The sequence below is a fragment of the Pteropus medius genome, unplaced genomic scaffold (assembly GCF_902729225.1).
Source record: "Pteropus medius unplaced genomic scaffold, Ma_sr-lr_union100, whole genome shotgun sequence".
NCBI classification, from domain to species: Eukaryota; Metazoa; Chordata; class Mammalia; order Chiroptera; family Pteropodidae; genus Pteropus; species Pteropus medius.
The window spans coordinates 13133570-13153253 of NW_024340696.1; the positions used below are offsets into that span (position 1 = coordinate 13133570).

General features: G+C 36.2%; 1 pseudogene; it reads left to right on the forward strand.

The window, feature by feature from the left end:
• Positions 1-16838: 16838 nt before the first annotated feature.
• On the forward strand, positions 16839-19232 carry LOC120609273 (suppressor of SWI4 1 homolog; annotated as a pseudogene).
• The last annotated feature ends 452 nt before the right edge of the window (positions 19233-19684 follow it).

The following is a 19684-nucleotide window of genomic DNA, read 5'->3' on the forward strand; positions in this document are numbered from 1 at the left end:
GAGACATAAAACTGAAAGCAACAAATGACAAACAGAGACTCATAGACACAGGCAACAGTTTAATGATTAGCAGAGGGAAAATGGGGAGGGGGGAGGTAGGTAAGGGTCAAGAGGGTCAAATATATGATGACGGAAAGAGATTTAACTTTGGTGAACATATAATACAATATACATATGATGTATTATTGAATTATACACTTGAAACCTGTATAATTTTATTAACCAATGTTACCCTAATAAATTTAATTAAACAAAACAAAACAAAACAAATTTTAAATAAAATATTTAAAAAAATGACTGGCATATAGTGAGTACTCAATAGATATAGGCTATTTTTATTAAAACGATGTATTTTCAACATCCATTACAAATGGAGTTAGTTATATATTAGGTGCCACAATGGAGCCTAAAGATATGAGTACCTCTGGGTGACGTAGTGATTCACTGAGTAGGAGTTGGGGAAGGATTTGAAAAGATAAAGATGATGATAAGAACTAAGGGAATGTGTGTAGGTCAGTCCTTGAAAACAGGAAGCAGGAAGTAGGGGAAGAAGGTCTTTGAGTAGAAGGCGGTGCCCAGCATAATAAAAACTGTTACTGATGTTAAACTTCCACAAGGATAAGTGGGGTGTGTAGGGTTAGTATTCCTCAGGTAATCACAGAGAGTGGCCACTGCCCTGATGCTTGGCCCCCTTCTAGAACATAAAGAATAAAGCCTTAGGTGAGCAGATAGATCAACCAATGTCTAAATATTGTTATTTCTAATTACTCTAAAAGTATAGAGAAGAAAATATTTGAAATATATTGAATTTTAAATACAGCCAATTTATAGAAACATACCTTATTTATATTTATTTTAAAAGTAGGCCAAATTTCTAAAACATGATGAGAAAATGACCTTACTTTCTAAGAGGTGGAAGAAAGTGGATAGTTGAGGGGATTCAGGGATATAAAAGAAAATACAACAAATAATTGGGAAAAATGTGTTTTTTCATCATGAAGCGGAGTAATAATAGAATAGAAAAAATGAATTGGAGCTAGATAGCTTTAGGTTCAAATTCTGGGTGACTCTAGGTAAATTACCTCAGCTTTCTGATCCACACCTTCATCTACACAGTGTGGATCTAAATGTATATAAATGTATTCAGAAAGTAGGTAGATGATTGAATGAATATATATAGTACTGAGCCCAGTGCCTGAAACATAGTAGATCTTAAATACATTAATTTTTTTTTCATCCCCCTTAAGTGAAATTTGACACTGAAATATCAAAGGCAAAGAAAAATCTCATTAACTGGAGAAGGGAAATCACCAATCTATCTCTGGTCTCAGGGAGTCTATCTTATGAGTCTGTTATGCCCCTAACCTGAAACCATGAAGCAGCAAAGCTAGTGTGCATGGCTAATGTCACAAGAAGTGGTGGCCTTTGCAAAGTTTGGCTGTAATACATGTCTGCCACCTTGGACTGCCAGAGTCTCTCTCAGCTCTGGTGTGGGAGCTAAGAGAAGCCTTTTCTCTTCACATGGACACTTTTCAACACATTTATTATCAGGAAATTTTCTCCTCCCTTTCCACATTTGGGCTGAAGGTTTCTTATTTGCCTTAACTCCGGTTACTCACATTTCCATAATGTTGGATAATCGCAAACCACAAAAAAACGTTTTGATATACAGCCATATATATGGTAATCTCATTGAGTGACATTTGCACAGCAGCACTGTGCTGCTGTTGATAAATAATACATTGTATTACATTTTATACATTGAGGCAGAGGAATTAGAAATGAGGAAAGAAAAGCCCTATTCAGTTATTTCCATTCCTATCATTGCTTGCTATGATGTGCTGCTGAGTATTGCACATGTTTTAAAATGAATACACAAAATGTAGGTTTTTTGGATTTCTTTCAGATTATTGTACAAAACATATTCATAAAAATGCCAAGATAGACTGTAGGATATATCTTGATACATTGATGTAGGACAATATAATGATGAGACTAGTTACCAGTGAGCACATCTGCTTATCCTAATACATGAATGACAGATACGTACCATAAATGTCATCACTTTTCATTGCAGTACCAATGGCAGCATCACTAATTGACCATGACATTCACTTAGACTAAATCAAGAGGCTACTGGAGCAGAAAATGCCATCTTTACACAGTGCCTAGGCAGCCCCTATCAAATGTTGGTAAAGTTAAACATCTTTGCTATATCTGACCCACAGAGTTAGAGGATGTGGAAGAATGCAGGAGTCTACAAGGCTGGCTGAGGGCAAACAGCAACAGCTCACGCCCATAATTTCCTCAATGTTAAAACGGTAGGCCGACATTTAAAATTCAGAGAACTAATATACATATCTTCTCATTTTGTCACATTGTGATCAATATGTCAGTGGTTTTCCAATGTGTAACTTAATTTAGTTAACAACTTTATTGAGTACCTATAAAGTTAGATATGTCAGTTAAACAACTGCCATGCCAACTTCCTACAAAACCTCAAGTTAAGTTTATTTCTGCATTAAAGTCTTCATGGCCAAGAATTTCTTATTTGAGATGGCATACCAAACCTCTTCGTCAATGAGATCGTAATGTGTTGGCACATCTACCTAAATTTGTATCACAGTAAATTATCATGCATTTAAATCAACTCACATAATTCATTATTACATTAGATCATTCTCTAGAGTCCAAGAAGAGTTAAACATGCACATATGAGTAGGAGTTTAGAGGGTAAGTTGGTAAGAGAGAGACAAAGATTGGAATCTACATTGAGCAAATTAAATGATTTTAATCTTTGCTTTAAGTAATTTACAAATATATCTTTCTAGATAATGGCAAAACAAGACTTTTGGAACCTCAATTGCATACAATTTGGGGGCCATCTCTAAGAAAAAAACAAAGTTACAATTTCACAGTTAAGTATAGGGCCTCAGAAGGGGCTCATGCAGTAAAAAGAACTGAAATTTGAACATCATTAACTTCATGGTAAATCTGTCTCTGATTCTAGCAAATCAGAAACAAATATAGTAATTTGCTTGTAAATGGGTAATAGAATGAGAGCTGGTACCTTTGTATTTGTCCTGGTGTTTGGCTGCAGCCCCCCAAATTGAGTGAATTGTTGAGAGTATTTCTACGTTTTAACAAGAGAGTCTACAAACATCACTGGTAGGCTCATTGAAGAGGAGGTCAAGTTCTCCATATAGAAGAAAAATCCATCGTCGAAATATATAAGTAAAATAGAGAGGTTTTCCAAAGAGGTGTCCTTGAAGAGGATACATGAAATACAAGGGGTTTGTGCACTTCTGTTCCCTTCCTATTAATGAAAGGCTGTGTTTTCCCTTACCTCAGGCCAAATGATTAGGATCAAAGGAAAACTCTCATAGAGATAGGATCCTCTCCAACAGGGGAGACTAGCAACAGGGGAGACGGCAGGGCTGGAGCTATAGAAATTACTAAGACTGCATCTACTAGAGAGAAGTGAAAGAAAATTCATGAGGGCATTCATAAGAATGCTTCTTCCTTGCCCAAAATAATCTAAAAGAGTGAAAGCTAGCTGACACATCTGATGATGGCAGAGGAAAGAAAGAAAGCTGCAGAGGAAAGAGTCTATTCTTTGAGATCTGGCAGAACGAAGATGCTTGTGAGTGAGTGTGTATGTAGGTGTGTTTCTCCTGTAGGCGCAGTAGATGTGACTGAGTCATATTTAAAGGAGTCTTGAGTGTTGAGGTGAGGGTAGCATGTGTAACACATTGAAGTGAAGAGACTGGGGAATTTGAACGAGGTCAGCCATGTAGTGCATCATGCCAGAATGGTGCAGAGTGAAGGCTCTCCAAGAATCCTCCAAAGCACATCCACGAAAGAGCTGACATTTGGAACTCTGATTTAGCAGTCACCAGAGAATACCATTAACTAAGTAAAAAGACTGCTCATTGCCTTCTCATCCCTTTCTGCCCTCTTCCTTACCTCACAAAACCTGTTGAGTGGAGACTGATCATGTCCAAAACTCTTCTTTTCTTTTGTTTGTTCCCAAACATTTGGTCAGTATTGAACTGGAATAGGGAGAAAATGTTTGCATGATATGAGAGGTTAGTTTTGATTCAGATTATATTAGACTTTTTCATCCTGGAAAAATGATACTTTTCTAATATCCAGAAGTTATCAGAAATCTATCTTTCCAAGATATCCAGGGAGAGGGAATGGAGATCTCAAAGAACATATCTGAAGGTCCTGGTGGTAGAAAAATAAAATTGTTTTCTGACTGTATTTTACCAAGTTCAGTGTGTTCACTAAACCTGTTAGATATCCTTATTTAATTTTTTAAAATGGTTTTGCCACATAGCATTCAACTGTGTCCAGTTTTCTTCTCCAGTGGAGCAATGCTCTCTTGTTATGCTGAAAACTCATTATATAAATATAGCCATTTAAGAGCTACTATTGAAAGTAAAATATATGAACTTTTAGAGTGTTTTATTCACTATGTGATGCAAATCCTCTAAAAAGCCCTCCATTAAGCAGTTGAATAAGTACTCTTGTTCTCTAGTACATTAATAAATGATGAAATGTGCTGATGACACCAAGTTTTGTTCCTTTTCCTCACCTTGGCTGGTGCAAAGTTTGCTATTTTCCCTGGAATAATATTGCTTCGAGCCCTCCAGATATTACCAACATACCTGAGGGTAATCTTATTATGCATAGAAGGTCGTACAGAAAGGGGTTATATTAACAAAATAGTGTATTTCATGATGAAGATTCTCCCCAAAATATCATTTACTATTGCTTATTGCTCTTGTATTTGAGCAGCACTATAAAAATACAGCCTTTTGTCAGTTGATATCTCTAATATTTCATTTGTTCAAGGAAATCTAGTCATTCAACATTTTGGTGTTCTGTTTTCTTCAAGGTTCAATTTTTTTTTTAATGTAATAAGCTAATCTGAATTTATTTTAATAGTAACTATTACCTTTCAGTGTCATGAAGTTTGTGTGCATTTATATATTCCAAGGAGAGACATTTTTTTCACTACCATTAAAAAAAAAACTTGCCAAAAAATTTTACCTTTCAAAGGATTAGAATGATTAAGATTATGAAGATAATGTTGACCTACCCACAATACTTTAACTAATGTATTTATGGACACTTTATTGGTTATAATTTCACTGGTGTAAATTATCTCATTTTATCCTCATGGCAACTTGATATATAGAGTAAGTAATTAGTCATAGTTAACTTTTACATATTTGATATTCAGAGAAGTTAAAATTATAAAGATATGTAAGTCAAGACTAGAAAATACTAAATTCCATGAACTCTGAAAACCGAAACCCATGCTTCTTACATTTTATCGTCATAAGCATACCTGCCCTCCCGCAGTGCAACTTGCTCTAAATAAAGACTTTTAAACAAGAACACATTTATAGTCAAGGCCAGGTACTAACTATTATTAAGATTTGTACAAAGAGAAAGCCAGGTACTAACTGTTATTAAGGCCAGGTACTAACTGTTATTAAGATTTGTACAAAGAGAATTTCTGGAAAACTGTCAGTAATCCTCGGTAGCAGGTATGAGAAAGAGTTTTGTAGCATTTAAATTAAACCTTGAAGGATATGTTATTTTTTTTAAAGTGGAGGATCAACATAATATTTTACTCCACAGTGTGGTGAAGACTAAGCAACTCTGTTTTCCCAAGCTGCAGATAAAACAATAGAGTGGATTACCTAAGCAGCTGGAATTCAAACATTGAATAGGAGAGAGCTGTACAGAGAGAGCACTTCAGGAGTCTGTGTGATCATTGTTGGATCCTTGGCCAAGATGAGATGTGCAAGGTGAGATTCCCTGAGGATTAGCAGAGATATCCTGCTGTGAGGCTGAAAGCAGAATGAGGATACAAGAGGTTGTGCAGTGCTGAGTAGTGATGTTCTGAATTTCAGCCCAGCTAGAATGGAAAGACCTCTCTGAGCACGTGAGTGTACAGTGTAGATCCTAGAAAGGTCACACTTTAGTAGTGAGGACACCTCACGAAGTTCAGGAACTACTCTACGGCCAACCTCTAGAGGGCGATAGATCTGCCCTAACAAAGAATATAACCAAGCCTGGCAGGTCCAAAAAGATCTGTGAGCAATTTAACTGCCTGCCAAAAGAGTCAAAATACCTTTAAAAAGGTGGCATATATTATAGTCAATATATGACATCATATGAAGCATAAAATTTTTTAAAAATTAGTGGATAACCAAAGAAGTAGGAAAATGTGACCCACTGCCAGTTTTAAAACAAGGTAATAAACACAAATGTTGGAATTAGCATATAAGACTTTATAACAGTTGTTATCAATGTTTAAAGACCTAAAGGAAAAAACTAATTAGTCATTAATAGGGGAAAGATGACAAATAGAAATTCTAAAATTGAAAAACATGATATCTGAAAAAATTTACAGGATGAATTTATTAGGACAACAGTCAGGAAAAGAAAGGAACATTAAACGAGATAGATTCAATATAAGTCAGTCAATTTGAATAATACTGGGGAAAATGTTGGAAAAATGAACAAATCAAAGAAAGCAAACATTAACTCAGTGACCTCAAGTAGTTAATCTTGAACACTCTAACCTAGTGTGATTTAAGTCCCAGAAAAAGATGAGAAAGGAATGGTCAATGAAAATATTTGAAAACATAATTGTTACAATTTTTCTAAATTCATAAGAAACATCAATTAACATATCAACACTTGCTTATTTCTGTTTCCAAGCAGGATAAATACAAGCAAATCTTGCCATAGCACACTGTACTTAAATTGCTGAAAACCAAAAATAAAGAGAAAATCTTAAAAAGCAGGCAATGGTAAAAACTTTAAATGTAGAACAATATCATGAAAGACTGCAGATTTCTCAGTGTAAACAAGGGAGGCAGAAGACAATGGCCCAACATCTTAAAAGTGCTGAATGTAAAACAATGGTTAACCTAAAATTATATAAGCAATGAAAAATACTTTAAAAATAGGAGAAAAATAAAAACATTTTAGATAAATGAGAGCTGAGAAAAATTGTCGCTAGCACACTTGTGTTTCAGGAAATGAGGAAAGTTTGAGATTGATGAAAATGACAGCAGATGGAAATTTAGATCTTTCAGAAAGAACGAAGAACAAAGGAAATGATAAATATGTGGATAAATGTAAAATGCACTTTTTCTTTTAATTTTTTTTCTAAAAACAACTGACTAAAGCAAAAAAAGTATAACATTATATTGTAGGATTTATTTCATAAATTAATGTAAAATATATTTAAAAATAGCATCAAGGATGAGGATAAATGGAATTTCACTATTCTAACATTTTACTTGCAATCATACAATATTGAATCGAGGCAAACTTAGCAAGTTAAGATGTATATCCTCACCCATGGGAAAACTACTAAAAATAATATAAAGGGATGCATCTAAAAAGTCTATAAAGAAGATAGATAGTAAAAAAATTATTAACTTCAAAGAAGTCAAGAAAGGAGAAAGAGAAAACTAAAACTAGATAGCACCACTACAGAACACATTGCAAATAGTTGAATTCAACCAAACTATATAAATAGTGACATAAATGTAAGTGGACTAAACATTCTAATTAAAAGGCGGAGATGGTCAGAGTGGATAAAAAAGCAAGACCTAACTATTTTGTGGTCTCAAGAGTCAGCACTTTATATACAAAGACACAACTAGCTCGACTACAAAAGGATGGAACTACACACTCAATAAACACTAAGCATAAGAAAGATGGTATGATTATATTAACACCAAAGTTGACTTAAAAAGTAGAACAAAAGATAAGTAGAAACATTTCAGAACTATAAAATGGTTAATTATTTAAGAAGATATGTAAGTCTTAAATGTCTATGAATCTAATAACAGAACTACAAGCTACCTTAAAAACATGGACAGACTAGATGGAAAAATAGACAAATGCACATTCATAGTTACAGCTTTTAACACCTTGTTTTTTTTTGTAATGAATAGAAAACCTAAACAAAAATATCAATAGTGTTATATAGATATAGATGATATAGTGATATACAGGGATATAGAAAAATTGAACATGTTATCACATAACTTGATTACAGTTTATAAAGCATTAGGCCTAATTATAAAATGATATACAGTGATATCACAATTTCTTTGGGTCAGAATCTGGGAGTAGTTTATCTGGTTAGTTATGCCAACTAAAGTTGTATTCAACATGTCAGTTGGGGCTATAGTCATCTGAAGGACTGGTTGCATCTGGAGATCCATTTCCAAGATGTCTCACTCACCTAGCAAGTAAGTGCTGTTTTTTGTAGGGGTCCCAATTCCTTGCCACGTGGACCCTATATAAGGTTGTTTGCAGTTCTTTAGATCTTGACAAATGCTTTCCCCAGAACAAATGATCTAGTAGGGAGCAAGATGGGAGAAGCATATTATATGGAATAACTCTGGAGGTCACACACTATCATTTTCACAGTATCTTATTGGTTATACAGCTTAGTCCCATTCAGTATGAGAGGACACCACAGAAGAGGATGAATACTTGGAAATAAAAATCAATGGGCAACGTCTTGGATGCTGACCTTCCTAAGAGCCAGGATGATGAGGCAGTGAGTGCCTGACCATGGGATTCATTGGATCTATCCCATACAGTACTCTCTGGAAGTATAGATCCACACTGATAGTGTGATGGAATGGTCTTTCGAAGGCAGAGTTGGGGCTCCCACTTTGAAATCTTATGCTACCAGAAGGGTGCTCCATCCAACCAGGATGCAGTATACACCCTAATGAAATGGCCTTATATGGTGTTGTTTCCCAAATAAGTAGAATATGTGGATTCATTAACCAAAATATGGAAATAGTTCTAGCCTCATTTGTCATCACTCCTAGTGATCTGTTTGGGGAATGTGTACTTCATCTTTCCACAAATCTAGCCTCAGTGAGTCCAGACTGTCTTTGTTGGAAAGATTTTCCTTTCCTCTGAATTGCTTTGGTCAAAAGTCAGTTTACTCTGTGGATGGTGCTATTTCTAGTCTCTTAATTCCATTCAATTAACCTATGTGTTACACTGATACCACCATACTTTGATTACTGTGGTTTATGGAGTAAATCTTGATATCAAATAGTATAAGTTCTCTAACTTTTTCTTCCTCATATTGGTTATTCTAATCCATACATTCTCTCTCTCTCTCTCTCTCTCTCTTTCACACACACACACACACACACACACACACACACAATTTGGATTTTATTAGGATTGTATTGAATCTACTACTTGGAGAAAATAAACATCTGTCTTAGGTTTAGTTCTCTGTGATATCGGCTCTGACACACTGATATTTATACCCACAAGGTTTATTGGGGAGTGGTCTTGAGAACGATTCTTCAGGGATAAAGAAACAGGTCTGGACATTGAAATAAGTTGGCCCGTGATACATCTGCAACAGAGGCCTCGGTCAGTCTCTAGGGAGGACTCTGTAATAGGAATGGATATTCAAAATTTACCTGCGATAGGCACCACATCATACTAGGTCCATGTTGTTGCCAAACAAATATTGCCGAAGTTGTCAGAACGATAAATATAAAATAAAATAATACAAATTAAAGCTAATAAATACTGTGTAGATATTTTTAACTACAATTTTTTGTTTTTTAAATAAAACCTTTGTGTGTACACTGGTAAGAAAATGTTAGTTGAGTATTAAGGAATATGTATCATTAAAAAAGTTTTGCAATGTATATATCTTTTTCAGTGCTCTATTTCTTCTATTTCTTTTTTCAGATATCAGTCCTCCTTTTAGCAATTTAAAAACTGTCTTGTGACAGCTAAGTTTGCAGCTGTTTATAAGAATTCACATCTTAATTTTCAATGTAAATTATTCTATTTTCTCAAGATGCCAGGAAAATAAAACATACTGTTGCTGTTCCAAACTGGATAAAAAAATACATCGCGTTCAAAAGGTTAAGAAGGAATTTATTGGGGAGATGGTCACATAGTATGTTTTATGATTTGCTACAAATTCTGTGGTCACAGCATCTTAAGGCAAAGTGCTTACTCTGCATTATTAAAAATTTGATATTGTCACTTTGCCCATTATTATAGAATCTGATAGATAGAATGGTATTTCTCCAGAGAGCAATGCATCCCAAGGACTGCATCACTGCTGATTTATTTCTATTTACAGTGGTGCTGGTTGTACCCAGGGCTTGCTTATTGTCAGTTCTCATAATTGGCGGGAGGCATCCTCTCTGCTCCCTGTAATTGGGAAATATCCTGTCACTCTGCACATGCCAATCTAAAGGCTAAGCTCAGATATCACATCTTTCATGAAGTTGTCACTTTATCTCTTTTCCTCCAGTCTCTCTCTGTTATGAATTCTAATATATTTGTTTGTAGATGACTTTATTCCCTACAAACTGATTATAGGCATCACATGCTAATAATGTTTTTAAATTAGTATCTTCCATAGCACCTAAAAAAACACTATAATACACATATAGGCACTTAGTGGTTCAATGAATTACTCTTTTCCAAGGTAGTTAAATGTAGGCCATATAAAAGAAGAAAAATAAATATAAAATGGTTTAATGCAGTTTTGTTTTTCTTTCGAAACAATTCATCACAATTGTTGGGGTAATATTTTTAAATTAAGTCAATTTAAGATATTAAAATTGGTTATAAATATGTGATATAGATGGCAAAGAATTTTGGTTCCTGAAAATTATAGGAGAAATTAGTATTTTATGAAATAACAATGTATCCTAATTCAGAAAATAGCAAGTGCTATGTATCTAACACAATATATTCTAATGTACTCTAATCAAATTAGTAAACCATTAAGTTAAATTATTTTCAGATATCTGAAAATTCAACATCTGCTAATATTTTACAAGCAAAGGTCATGTCTGTAGCCATTTTGTTAGATGCCTAAGAACTGCTAAGTCTTCTCAGAATGCAGTACTTTTTCTAGAAGGCTGTCTCTCTAGCAGTAGCTGTGTCCTTCCAGGTTGAAACTTCTGGACCCTGACCCTCCTCCATAACCCCAGGGTTCACTGAATTCTGGAAACTATTTTGTCTACTTGGCACTTCAGTCCCCAGTGTAAATGCAGCTTCTTGCTTTTGTTAACCATGCCTTGATGTCTTCTCTTAATCCTCTTCTCATTGCTGTAATTATTCAAGTTAATGTCTTTTCAATATTTGCCTCATTTCCTTCTGGGACTCTAAGTTGGAAACAATTTACTCCTAATCAATTCATAGATTATATGTTCTGTTGAAAAACTTTCGATACTCCAGAGGGGGTGTATCTCCACATTCCATGTTTCCATTCTCTCTACTTTCTCTTTCCCTGAAAATATCAACCCCAGAGCCACTTTTAATCCAATGTCATCTCTAGTGCAAAGAGAATTAAGGGCCAGAATTTGAATCAGCAAGTCATTTAAAGATGGAAGAATGGTAGATTTACCACAAGCTCCAAATTATAGATATGCCGTCTATATTAAAACACACTGAGATAAAAGTTGCAATTACATGAGAAAAATTCTAGTGGATGGGTAAAAACTCATGGAAGCCCCAGAATATGACAACTAAACCTTAGCAGTTTTTAAGTCTTTGCAGAGAGTGCAGGTCAGTGTAAAAACACCGTGTCTCTCAGTTATCCATTACTGTCAGTGCTCACCTATGACATATAAAAGTTTCAGTAAAACAGCATTTATTAAGAATTAAATTTTTAGATAACTTAAATGTGGTGTCTCTCTTTAAAAAGTTCATTTCTAATGGAAAGCCGGATCTTCTTCTCTCTCTTACTTAAGCACCTGTAACCTGCCTCTCACACTAACCTTTCTATAGTTACTCATTTCTGAAGTCATAGTTCACCAACTTAGGTGTGAAATGGAGCCATGGATTTTTGCCTTGTCCTCTTGCATTTAATGTCCCTGCTCTTCTTTCATGAAACTATCTCCTTCCCTTGAATTTGTTCATATTCCTTATGTCCTTTTCACTGATATCTTCATACACATGTCACATTCTGTTGCTCCTTTCTCCCCTTCCACTGAATAATTCTGGCTATTTCCAAAGTCTCATTTTCAACTACCATTTCAGCCTGAGTTATAACCTTATGGGAATGACTCTCAAATATTTACTATTACTGACTTTTATTTTGAATTCTGGTTTTGCATTTCTCTCTGTCTGCTGGGTATTTATTTTCGATGCCATAAAACCACTTCAGTCTACATTCTTAAGGAGAAAGGATCTCATTGCATTGTCTTACCACTGAAATACAAACTTCAATCCTTTTCTGACTGCCTAGGTTTAATACAGTTTAGTGCAGAGGGTGAGAAATTATAGCCCATGTGCCAAATCCAGCTTGCCACCTGTTTTTGTACAACTTATAAGCAAATAATATTTGTTATATTTCAAATAGTTGAAAAATTTTCATGATGTGAAAATTTTATAAAATTAAAATTGTGTCCATAAATAACATTTCATTAGAATACAGCCCTGCTTATTTGTTGACATGTTGTCTATGGCTTTTTTTTGCCCTAATGTAAGAGTTGAGTGGTTGTAACAGAAAATATGAACTGCAAAGCTTAAAATATTTATGTCTGGCTGTTTAGAAGAAAAGTCTGTTGGCCCTTGGTTTACTGGATGAAATCTGAGGTTAAGAGTAGACTGATGGAGGTAAATATAAATCGTAGACACTTTCTTCACTAAGTGAAATTTCAGAGAAAGTTACTTAGCACTAATTAGTTTCAGTTTTCTTATCTGTAAAACTGACATGTTTCTGCCAATACTATGCCATTTTAATTATTGTCACTTTGTAGTATAATTTGAAGTCGGGCCAATAAACATATCAAAGGATACACAACATCGCTAGTTATTAGGAAAATGCAAATCAAAACCACAAAGAGATACTATCTCACACCTGTTAGAATAGCTATAACCAACAGGGCAAATAATTACAAGTGTTGGAGAGAATGCAGAGAAAAAGAACCCTCATACAGTGCTGGCGGCAGTGCACATTGGTACAGCCACCATGGAAAACAGTATGGAGGTTCTTCAAAAAACTAAGAATTGATCTACCATATGATCCAGCAATCCCTCTACTGGGTATTTACCCCAAAGACTTGAAAACATATATTTGAAAAGATATTTGCACAGTGATATTCATAGCAGCATTATGCACAGTGGCCAGGACATGGAAGCAACGGAAGTGTCCTACGATAGATGATTGGATTAAGAAGCTGTGGTACATATACACAATGGAATATTACTCAGCCATAAGAAGAGATGAAATACTACCATTTGTGACAACACGGATGGACCTCGAGATAATCATGCTAAGCGAAATAAGCCAGACAGAAAAAGTTGAAAACCACATGATATCACATATATGTGGTATATAAACCTAAAAGCAAAATACCATGACAAACAGAGACTCATGGACATGGACTATAGACTAGTGGTTGCCAGAGGGTGGGAGGGTGGGGGGAGGTAGATGGGTAAAAAGGGTCAATTATGTGGTGACAAAAAGAAATCTATGGGCAATGAGCATACAATGAAAAATATATATGACACATTGTTGAATTGTACACTTGATACTTACTGGATTTCATAATAAAAAAATAAATAAAAAATTGGGCATAGGCCCTCAATAGACATTTCTCCAGAGAGGACATACACATGGCCAACAGACACATGAAAAGATGCTCAGCATCACTAATCACCAGAGGAAAAAAAATCAAAACTGCAATGAGAGATCACCTCACACATGTTAGAATGGCTGCCATCAATAAATCAACGAACAAGTGCTGGCGAGGGTGTGAAGAAAAGGAACCCTCGTGCATTGTTGGTGGAATTGCAAATTGGTGCAGCCACTATGGAAAACAGTATAGAGGTTTCTCAAAAATTAAAAATAGAACTGCCATACAACCCAGCAATTCCACTTCTGGGTATGTATCTGAAGAAAATAAAAACTCTAATTTGAAAAGAAAAAAAAATAAGAAAACAATTGCCAATGAGGAAGTCTTTCAGTGAGGTTTTTTTCATTTCAAGCCTGATTATTCCGCAGAATTATAATTATTTTCTTGGTTTCTTCTTTCTAATTGGTCTGGTGAAGCAATGGCAGACAAAATACATTTTATTATAGCATCATCTAGAAATATTTCATAATGCCTCTGTTGGTTCAAGGCTGTTTCAGATTCAAGTGAAAGAAGCTCAGCTTGAACTACTTTAAAGAAACATATTATATAATTTTAGAGTTTTCTTTTTTATTTTATATACACATACACATATAAATATATAGTGTATATCAGCATATATGGTACATAATGTATTATCTATATAAAGCGTATTATACATATGGTGTTACAAAAATGGCTTAAAATGATGTTAGAAAAATTGCCTTACCATATTATACTACTTAGAAAAATAGAATCCAGTTTATGTAAAGGTCTAAGTGTGAAAGTTACAACTATACGATAATAGGAATATATATTTCTCCGTGATCTCCATTCTCATAATTCATGAAACAATTTATTCTAATGGCCCCATTGCATCTGTAACATCAGATCTTTGCCAATATAGGAGCTACTTTTTGTTCCCTCTCACAGCAATTTATAGGGCACAGTAATTTTGTTTCCCTTGAAGTTATTTTAGATAACACTTTTTATATTTTATGACAAGCCATAAGTACCCATTTATGCAAGATGAAGAAAATATTTTAATTCATCCTCTATTTTTTATTTGTATTCTCTTAAATCTCAAAGTATCATTTGTTTTATTATGTTAGATTTTCTATGCTCTTCATCCTTTTGACTCAATCTGTATGAACATATAATTTATAATATAAATGATATAATATATATAATATGATATGATAATGCTATACTATATATGAACATAACATATATGAACATATATACACATACATATGTATTGATATCTATATATGTTGATATCTCTGTTTATATACTTTATATTTATATTTAGATGCATATATTGGTCACATTCTATGAAATACCTTATAATAGCAAGAAGCGATCAATTAAATACATAATTGGCAACATGGATAGATCTTAAAAACATTTTTTGATTTAAAAAGTAAGCCAACTCTCCCCATTCACCCAATTACATATCACTCAGTATGTATGGATTCATAGCTCACTCTCAGTACTCAGTTTTCAGTTTAATAGGGAAAATGGGAGTAAAACTCAAACCAAAAGTAGTATATGTATATATGTATATCTATCATACATAGTGCATATGAAGATAGCAGTAGGTTCATATTTGTAGACACAATGATCATAACTAAAAGGAAGAGTTTTTTTTTAACTGCTTTTTGCAAGATCTATAGATCATACAATAAACCGTTCTATATATTATGGTTGAAATCAACATAAATATGGAGCTAACATAGTTGATGTCAAGTACCTAAATTGTATAGATTAAGGTTGGTGCTAATCGTTCCTCTATCACCAGTATAAATTCTGACAAAGACTGGCGTGCATGCATTCAGAGGATACAGAATCAATCTTTGGAAAATCTGAATAATATAATGAAATTGATGGAAAAATGTTTAACTTTTAAATTGTCTTAAATTAGATATTTACTTATTTATGAGTTACTTGTTTTCTTTTTATTAATGTGTTTTCCTTTTTCTCTTTAATTTCTTCACTCTAGGAAAAGACCACTCTGCTCCCACTCCTACCTCAGGCTATTTCCACATGTGGCCATTTTTATTTGACTCTATTATTGACTTAACGTACACTTATGTAATTTCTCTTTTGTGTAATCAGAATTTGTGTTTTCTTCAATAATTATCAAAGGAATGATTCAGAGATGCAGGTTTTAGGAAATGCATGTGGAGGAGTATTTTATGTAAGGGAGTGCAATCTTTGTATTTCAGTTTCTTTTCATTATACTAAGATTCAGGAGCTGTTATTTACTTGAAATTGAAAGAGAACCTATTCACTGGCTGGCAGTCATAGACTGAACATTTGGAGTTCTTGTGGCTTAATCTCATTGTATATTATTTGAATAGAATGTATCAAGTGAAATTTGGGGAAATGTAAGATAAATAAAATTGGCAAACAGTATTAAAGGTAAAATACAAAGAAGATGTCTGTATCTTTTGCTTTCTAAAAATCTACCATTTTTCTTATATATTACAAATGTATTGAGGAATGTGTTCAATGTAGTCTGTAGCTTACAAATAATATAGTGAATCAGAATAAAAAAAATGTTTCCCTCCAAGGTACTCTTGCTAACTTCATAAAAATGAATTTCAACACTGATATAGAACTTTTAATAATAAAGTGTTGTTTCAACTGTATATCTTTGTATTATGTACATTTTCTTGACAAATGTAACCAATGCTTTTCTGTGCCTTATGAAGCAAGTAGTAGGGGTGGGTAATAGTATTAAAATCCCTTTATGTTTTACAAAATACTATTATATACATTTATCAACAATCTTATGTGGGTATCTGTGCATTATTATTAGTCTTCTGACTCCCCGTTAAAGTTTCTTGCATATACTAGACTACCATTCTTTTGCTTTTAAAAATATGTAACTAAATAAAGTTGGAATTATTGGAATTATCAAGCCCTCAGTAATTATATGCTCATCTGACCTCCTAGTTTGTGATTGAGATTATGTCAAAGGCAAAACAGAACGAATTATGCTACTCAGCAGCCAAATCCATTTATTGAAAAAAATAGGATATATCGAATGCTCAGGTGAACATTTCTGATATTAACTAAGTTGCTGATTATACAAGTTCTGAGAAAGAAAACAACTGTTGTCATAATCCAAGATGTGTGACAAAATCAGTTGTCATATAGATGTTCTCACAAAGAAACTTCCTGGATAAAGAACAAGAAAGAAAAGAGAAGAGGCATGATATTAGTGGGTTCTTTAAAGTTAATACAGAAGAGATCAAACGAAAGCTTCCTAAAAATGGCAAGAACACTTTCTTAGAGCAGTTAAAGAGGTCAAAGAGGCAAGATGATGTCAGTGGAAATGGGGAGAGGTGGGAGAATATGCGTTTATGTTTGGGGGCATCTTACAGAGCAGAAACTTTGGAGGTAGGTTGACCTAGGGTTAAATCCTAGACATCACTTTTCAGTGATGTGTACATAAGAAGTCAATTTTAAACCAAGACCAAATCAAACCAAATATAAAATTCTAAAGTGATATGCTAGAGAAAGGGAGGGAGGGAGGAAGGGAGGGTGAATGAGAACAGGAGGGAAAGGGAGGGAGAGGAGAGAAAGAGAGACAGAAAGGGAGGGAAGGAGAGAAGGAGGGAAGGAGGAGGAGGGGGAAAGAGAGAGAGAAAGGGAGAGAGATCTAAGTCTATATTGTGCTATAGCTACATTTACAGTGATACCAGAGACAAGAAGGTAGAAATGTTTCACCAGTACCAGATGTGTGAGACTTGGGGAGCTAGTCTGAAGTCATTTAAAACACTGACCAAAAGAACATTTGGAGAGGTGATGGAACCCCAACAAAGAAATTTTGTGTGTAACAGCTGCCAAAGGCCCGGGGTTGAAGGATGAGTGACAATCCAAAGAAAATACCTTTTTACATTCAGGAAAGTACCATCAGCCGTTTGGGGTAAGGTAGGGGTGTGTGCATTCTGAATAACATGCAAAGGTGAGCAGGGAGTAAAACATTTGCTCTAAGCATCTGTCAGGCGAAGGGATTTCAAACCTCTCAACAGCAACGCCTGTTCAACCAGAACTTAATTTTACTCTTATCTGCCTTTCCAAACACACCCCATCTTATATCCAAGAAGGAAACAAAAATAAATCTCATTTTTTCCCTGAGATTTTAAAAGCCGCATGCGTATATAACACAGTGGGTCACCAGTTACTCCGGCAGGTGCAGGTTATCAGCACCAGTTAACAGCAGCCTAGGAGACGGGGAGGGCAGCTTTGGGGAGTCGGGCGGTCCTGGCACCAGAAGCACGTGCGCAGGCGCCCAGGTGCAATTCCCCGCAGCTCCGGGCCCCTGTCGCGCAGCCGCACTTGTTCACGTAGGATCGCGCAGGCCTCGGGGTGCGTCAGCTCCGCCTGGACTTGCAGTGGGTCAGGGAGCTGCTAACCACCGCCACCGGTTTGGAGGAAAAACTCTCTGAAGGATGATGTGCCAGTGGCTGGGGCCCCTCGTGGCCACACACTTCCTGATCTTGAGCAGAAGAGAGCCTAATATCTACTTGAAGCTCAAGCGCCTTCCCGGAGGCCCCGCCAGGACCTTCTGGATGCTACTGAGTGCTGTGGTCTCCTCCCTGTGTGGACGCCGCAAGCTTGAGAAGCATTTGGTTCCCGCATCCCTTTTGTTGCGCAGCAGCTCCGGATCCCAGGGCATGCACATGAAGCTCATGGCCTCCACGTTCCAGAACCTGTTCCACCGCATCGGCGTGCACAAGGTGAACCTAAACACCATTAAGCGCTGCCTTCTTGTCAACTACAACGCCTATTCCCAGGAGCTGGAATCCAGTCATTATATGTTCCCGCTTCAAAGTCATTCCTGTGGGCGCAAGTCGTGGGATGAAGAAGCTTCTCCAGAAGTTCTCCGACATGAGCCGCCTGCACAACAACAGGAGCTGCTGGCCACGGGCGTGGTGCTGGCAGACAGAGAGGTAGAGCCTGATGGGAAACATGACATTACTGAGCTCCCCCGCCCCGCAACCCCTCCCCCCCGCCAGGTTGTCACCAGAGCAGCCCCATGCGGGTCCAGCAGAGTGCTGAGCAGCCCACCTATATTGGGCCTTGGATTACCTGCAGGTCATGCACATCCAGGAGGGTGTTGAAGAACAGAGTGTGCTGTTCCATAATTTCATGCACAAGACATTGCAAGAGCTCCAGGCCACCCTGGCAGCCAAGTAAGAGAAGCTGCAGCTCACAGCCCAGAGGCAGGCCCAGAGGCAGGCCCAGGACATCCAGTGCAAGCAGGAGCAGCGAGAGAGGAGCCTGGTGGGCATCAAGAGGGCAAGAGCACAGGTGTGGGGAGAGTGATGCCTAGGACCCTGGGGCCCCTCCAGAAGCAGAAGGGCCCTCCAGTGGGAAGAGGAGGAGAAGCAGGGGGAGGAGAAGGAGGAGAAGGATGAAGCTGAGTATTTCTGCCAGATGGTGGTCAAGGAGCCTAATGAGGACTTGTTTCTAAAGCAGAGACAGCCCGCCGGCCCCCAGACACCGGTAACAGCCAGTGAAGGAGGGAAGGCCTGACAGGCTGGGGCGACCGACGTGGTGATGGGCGGCCTCCAAAAAAAAAAACACTTTTAAGAACATCTTATACTTCGGTGAGTTGCTTTCTTTTGTTGTTGTTGTTGTTTTTTTATATAAATTGGTGTCTTTTTCAATCTGGTGATGATGTGGGAGGTAAAATGACATAGTGTTAATTTATTTAACTTCTCCCAAACTCTCTTCCAACTTCCAAAAAAGTTTGATTAGATGTAAAAAGATTTAAGCAAAACCCTATTATAACATAAATTCATAGTTTAATTGGTGATTGTCTCCCATCCTCCTCCTTAAACAGATTCTTAAGGATCATCGGAGGCCCGTGGGAAAGAGGAGAGGGTGGATGACAAGGCCAAGTGGAAACACAAAGGAAACCCCATCTAGGGGTCTCCCAGTGAATTCTCCTGGGATGGGACCAATAAAAAAGACAACTTTCCAGGACATTCTAT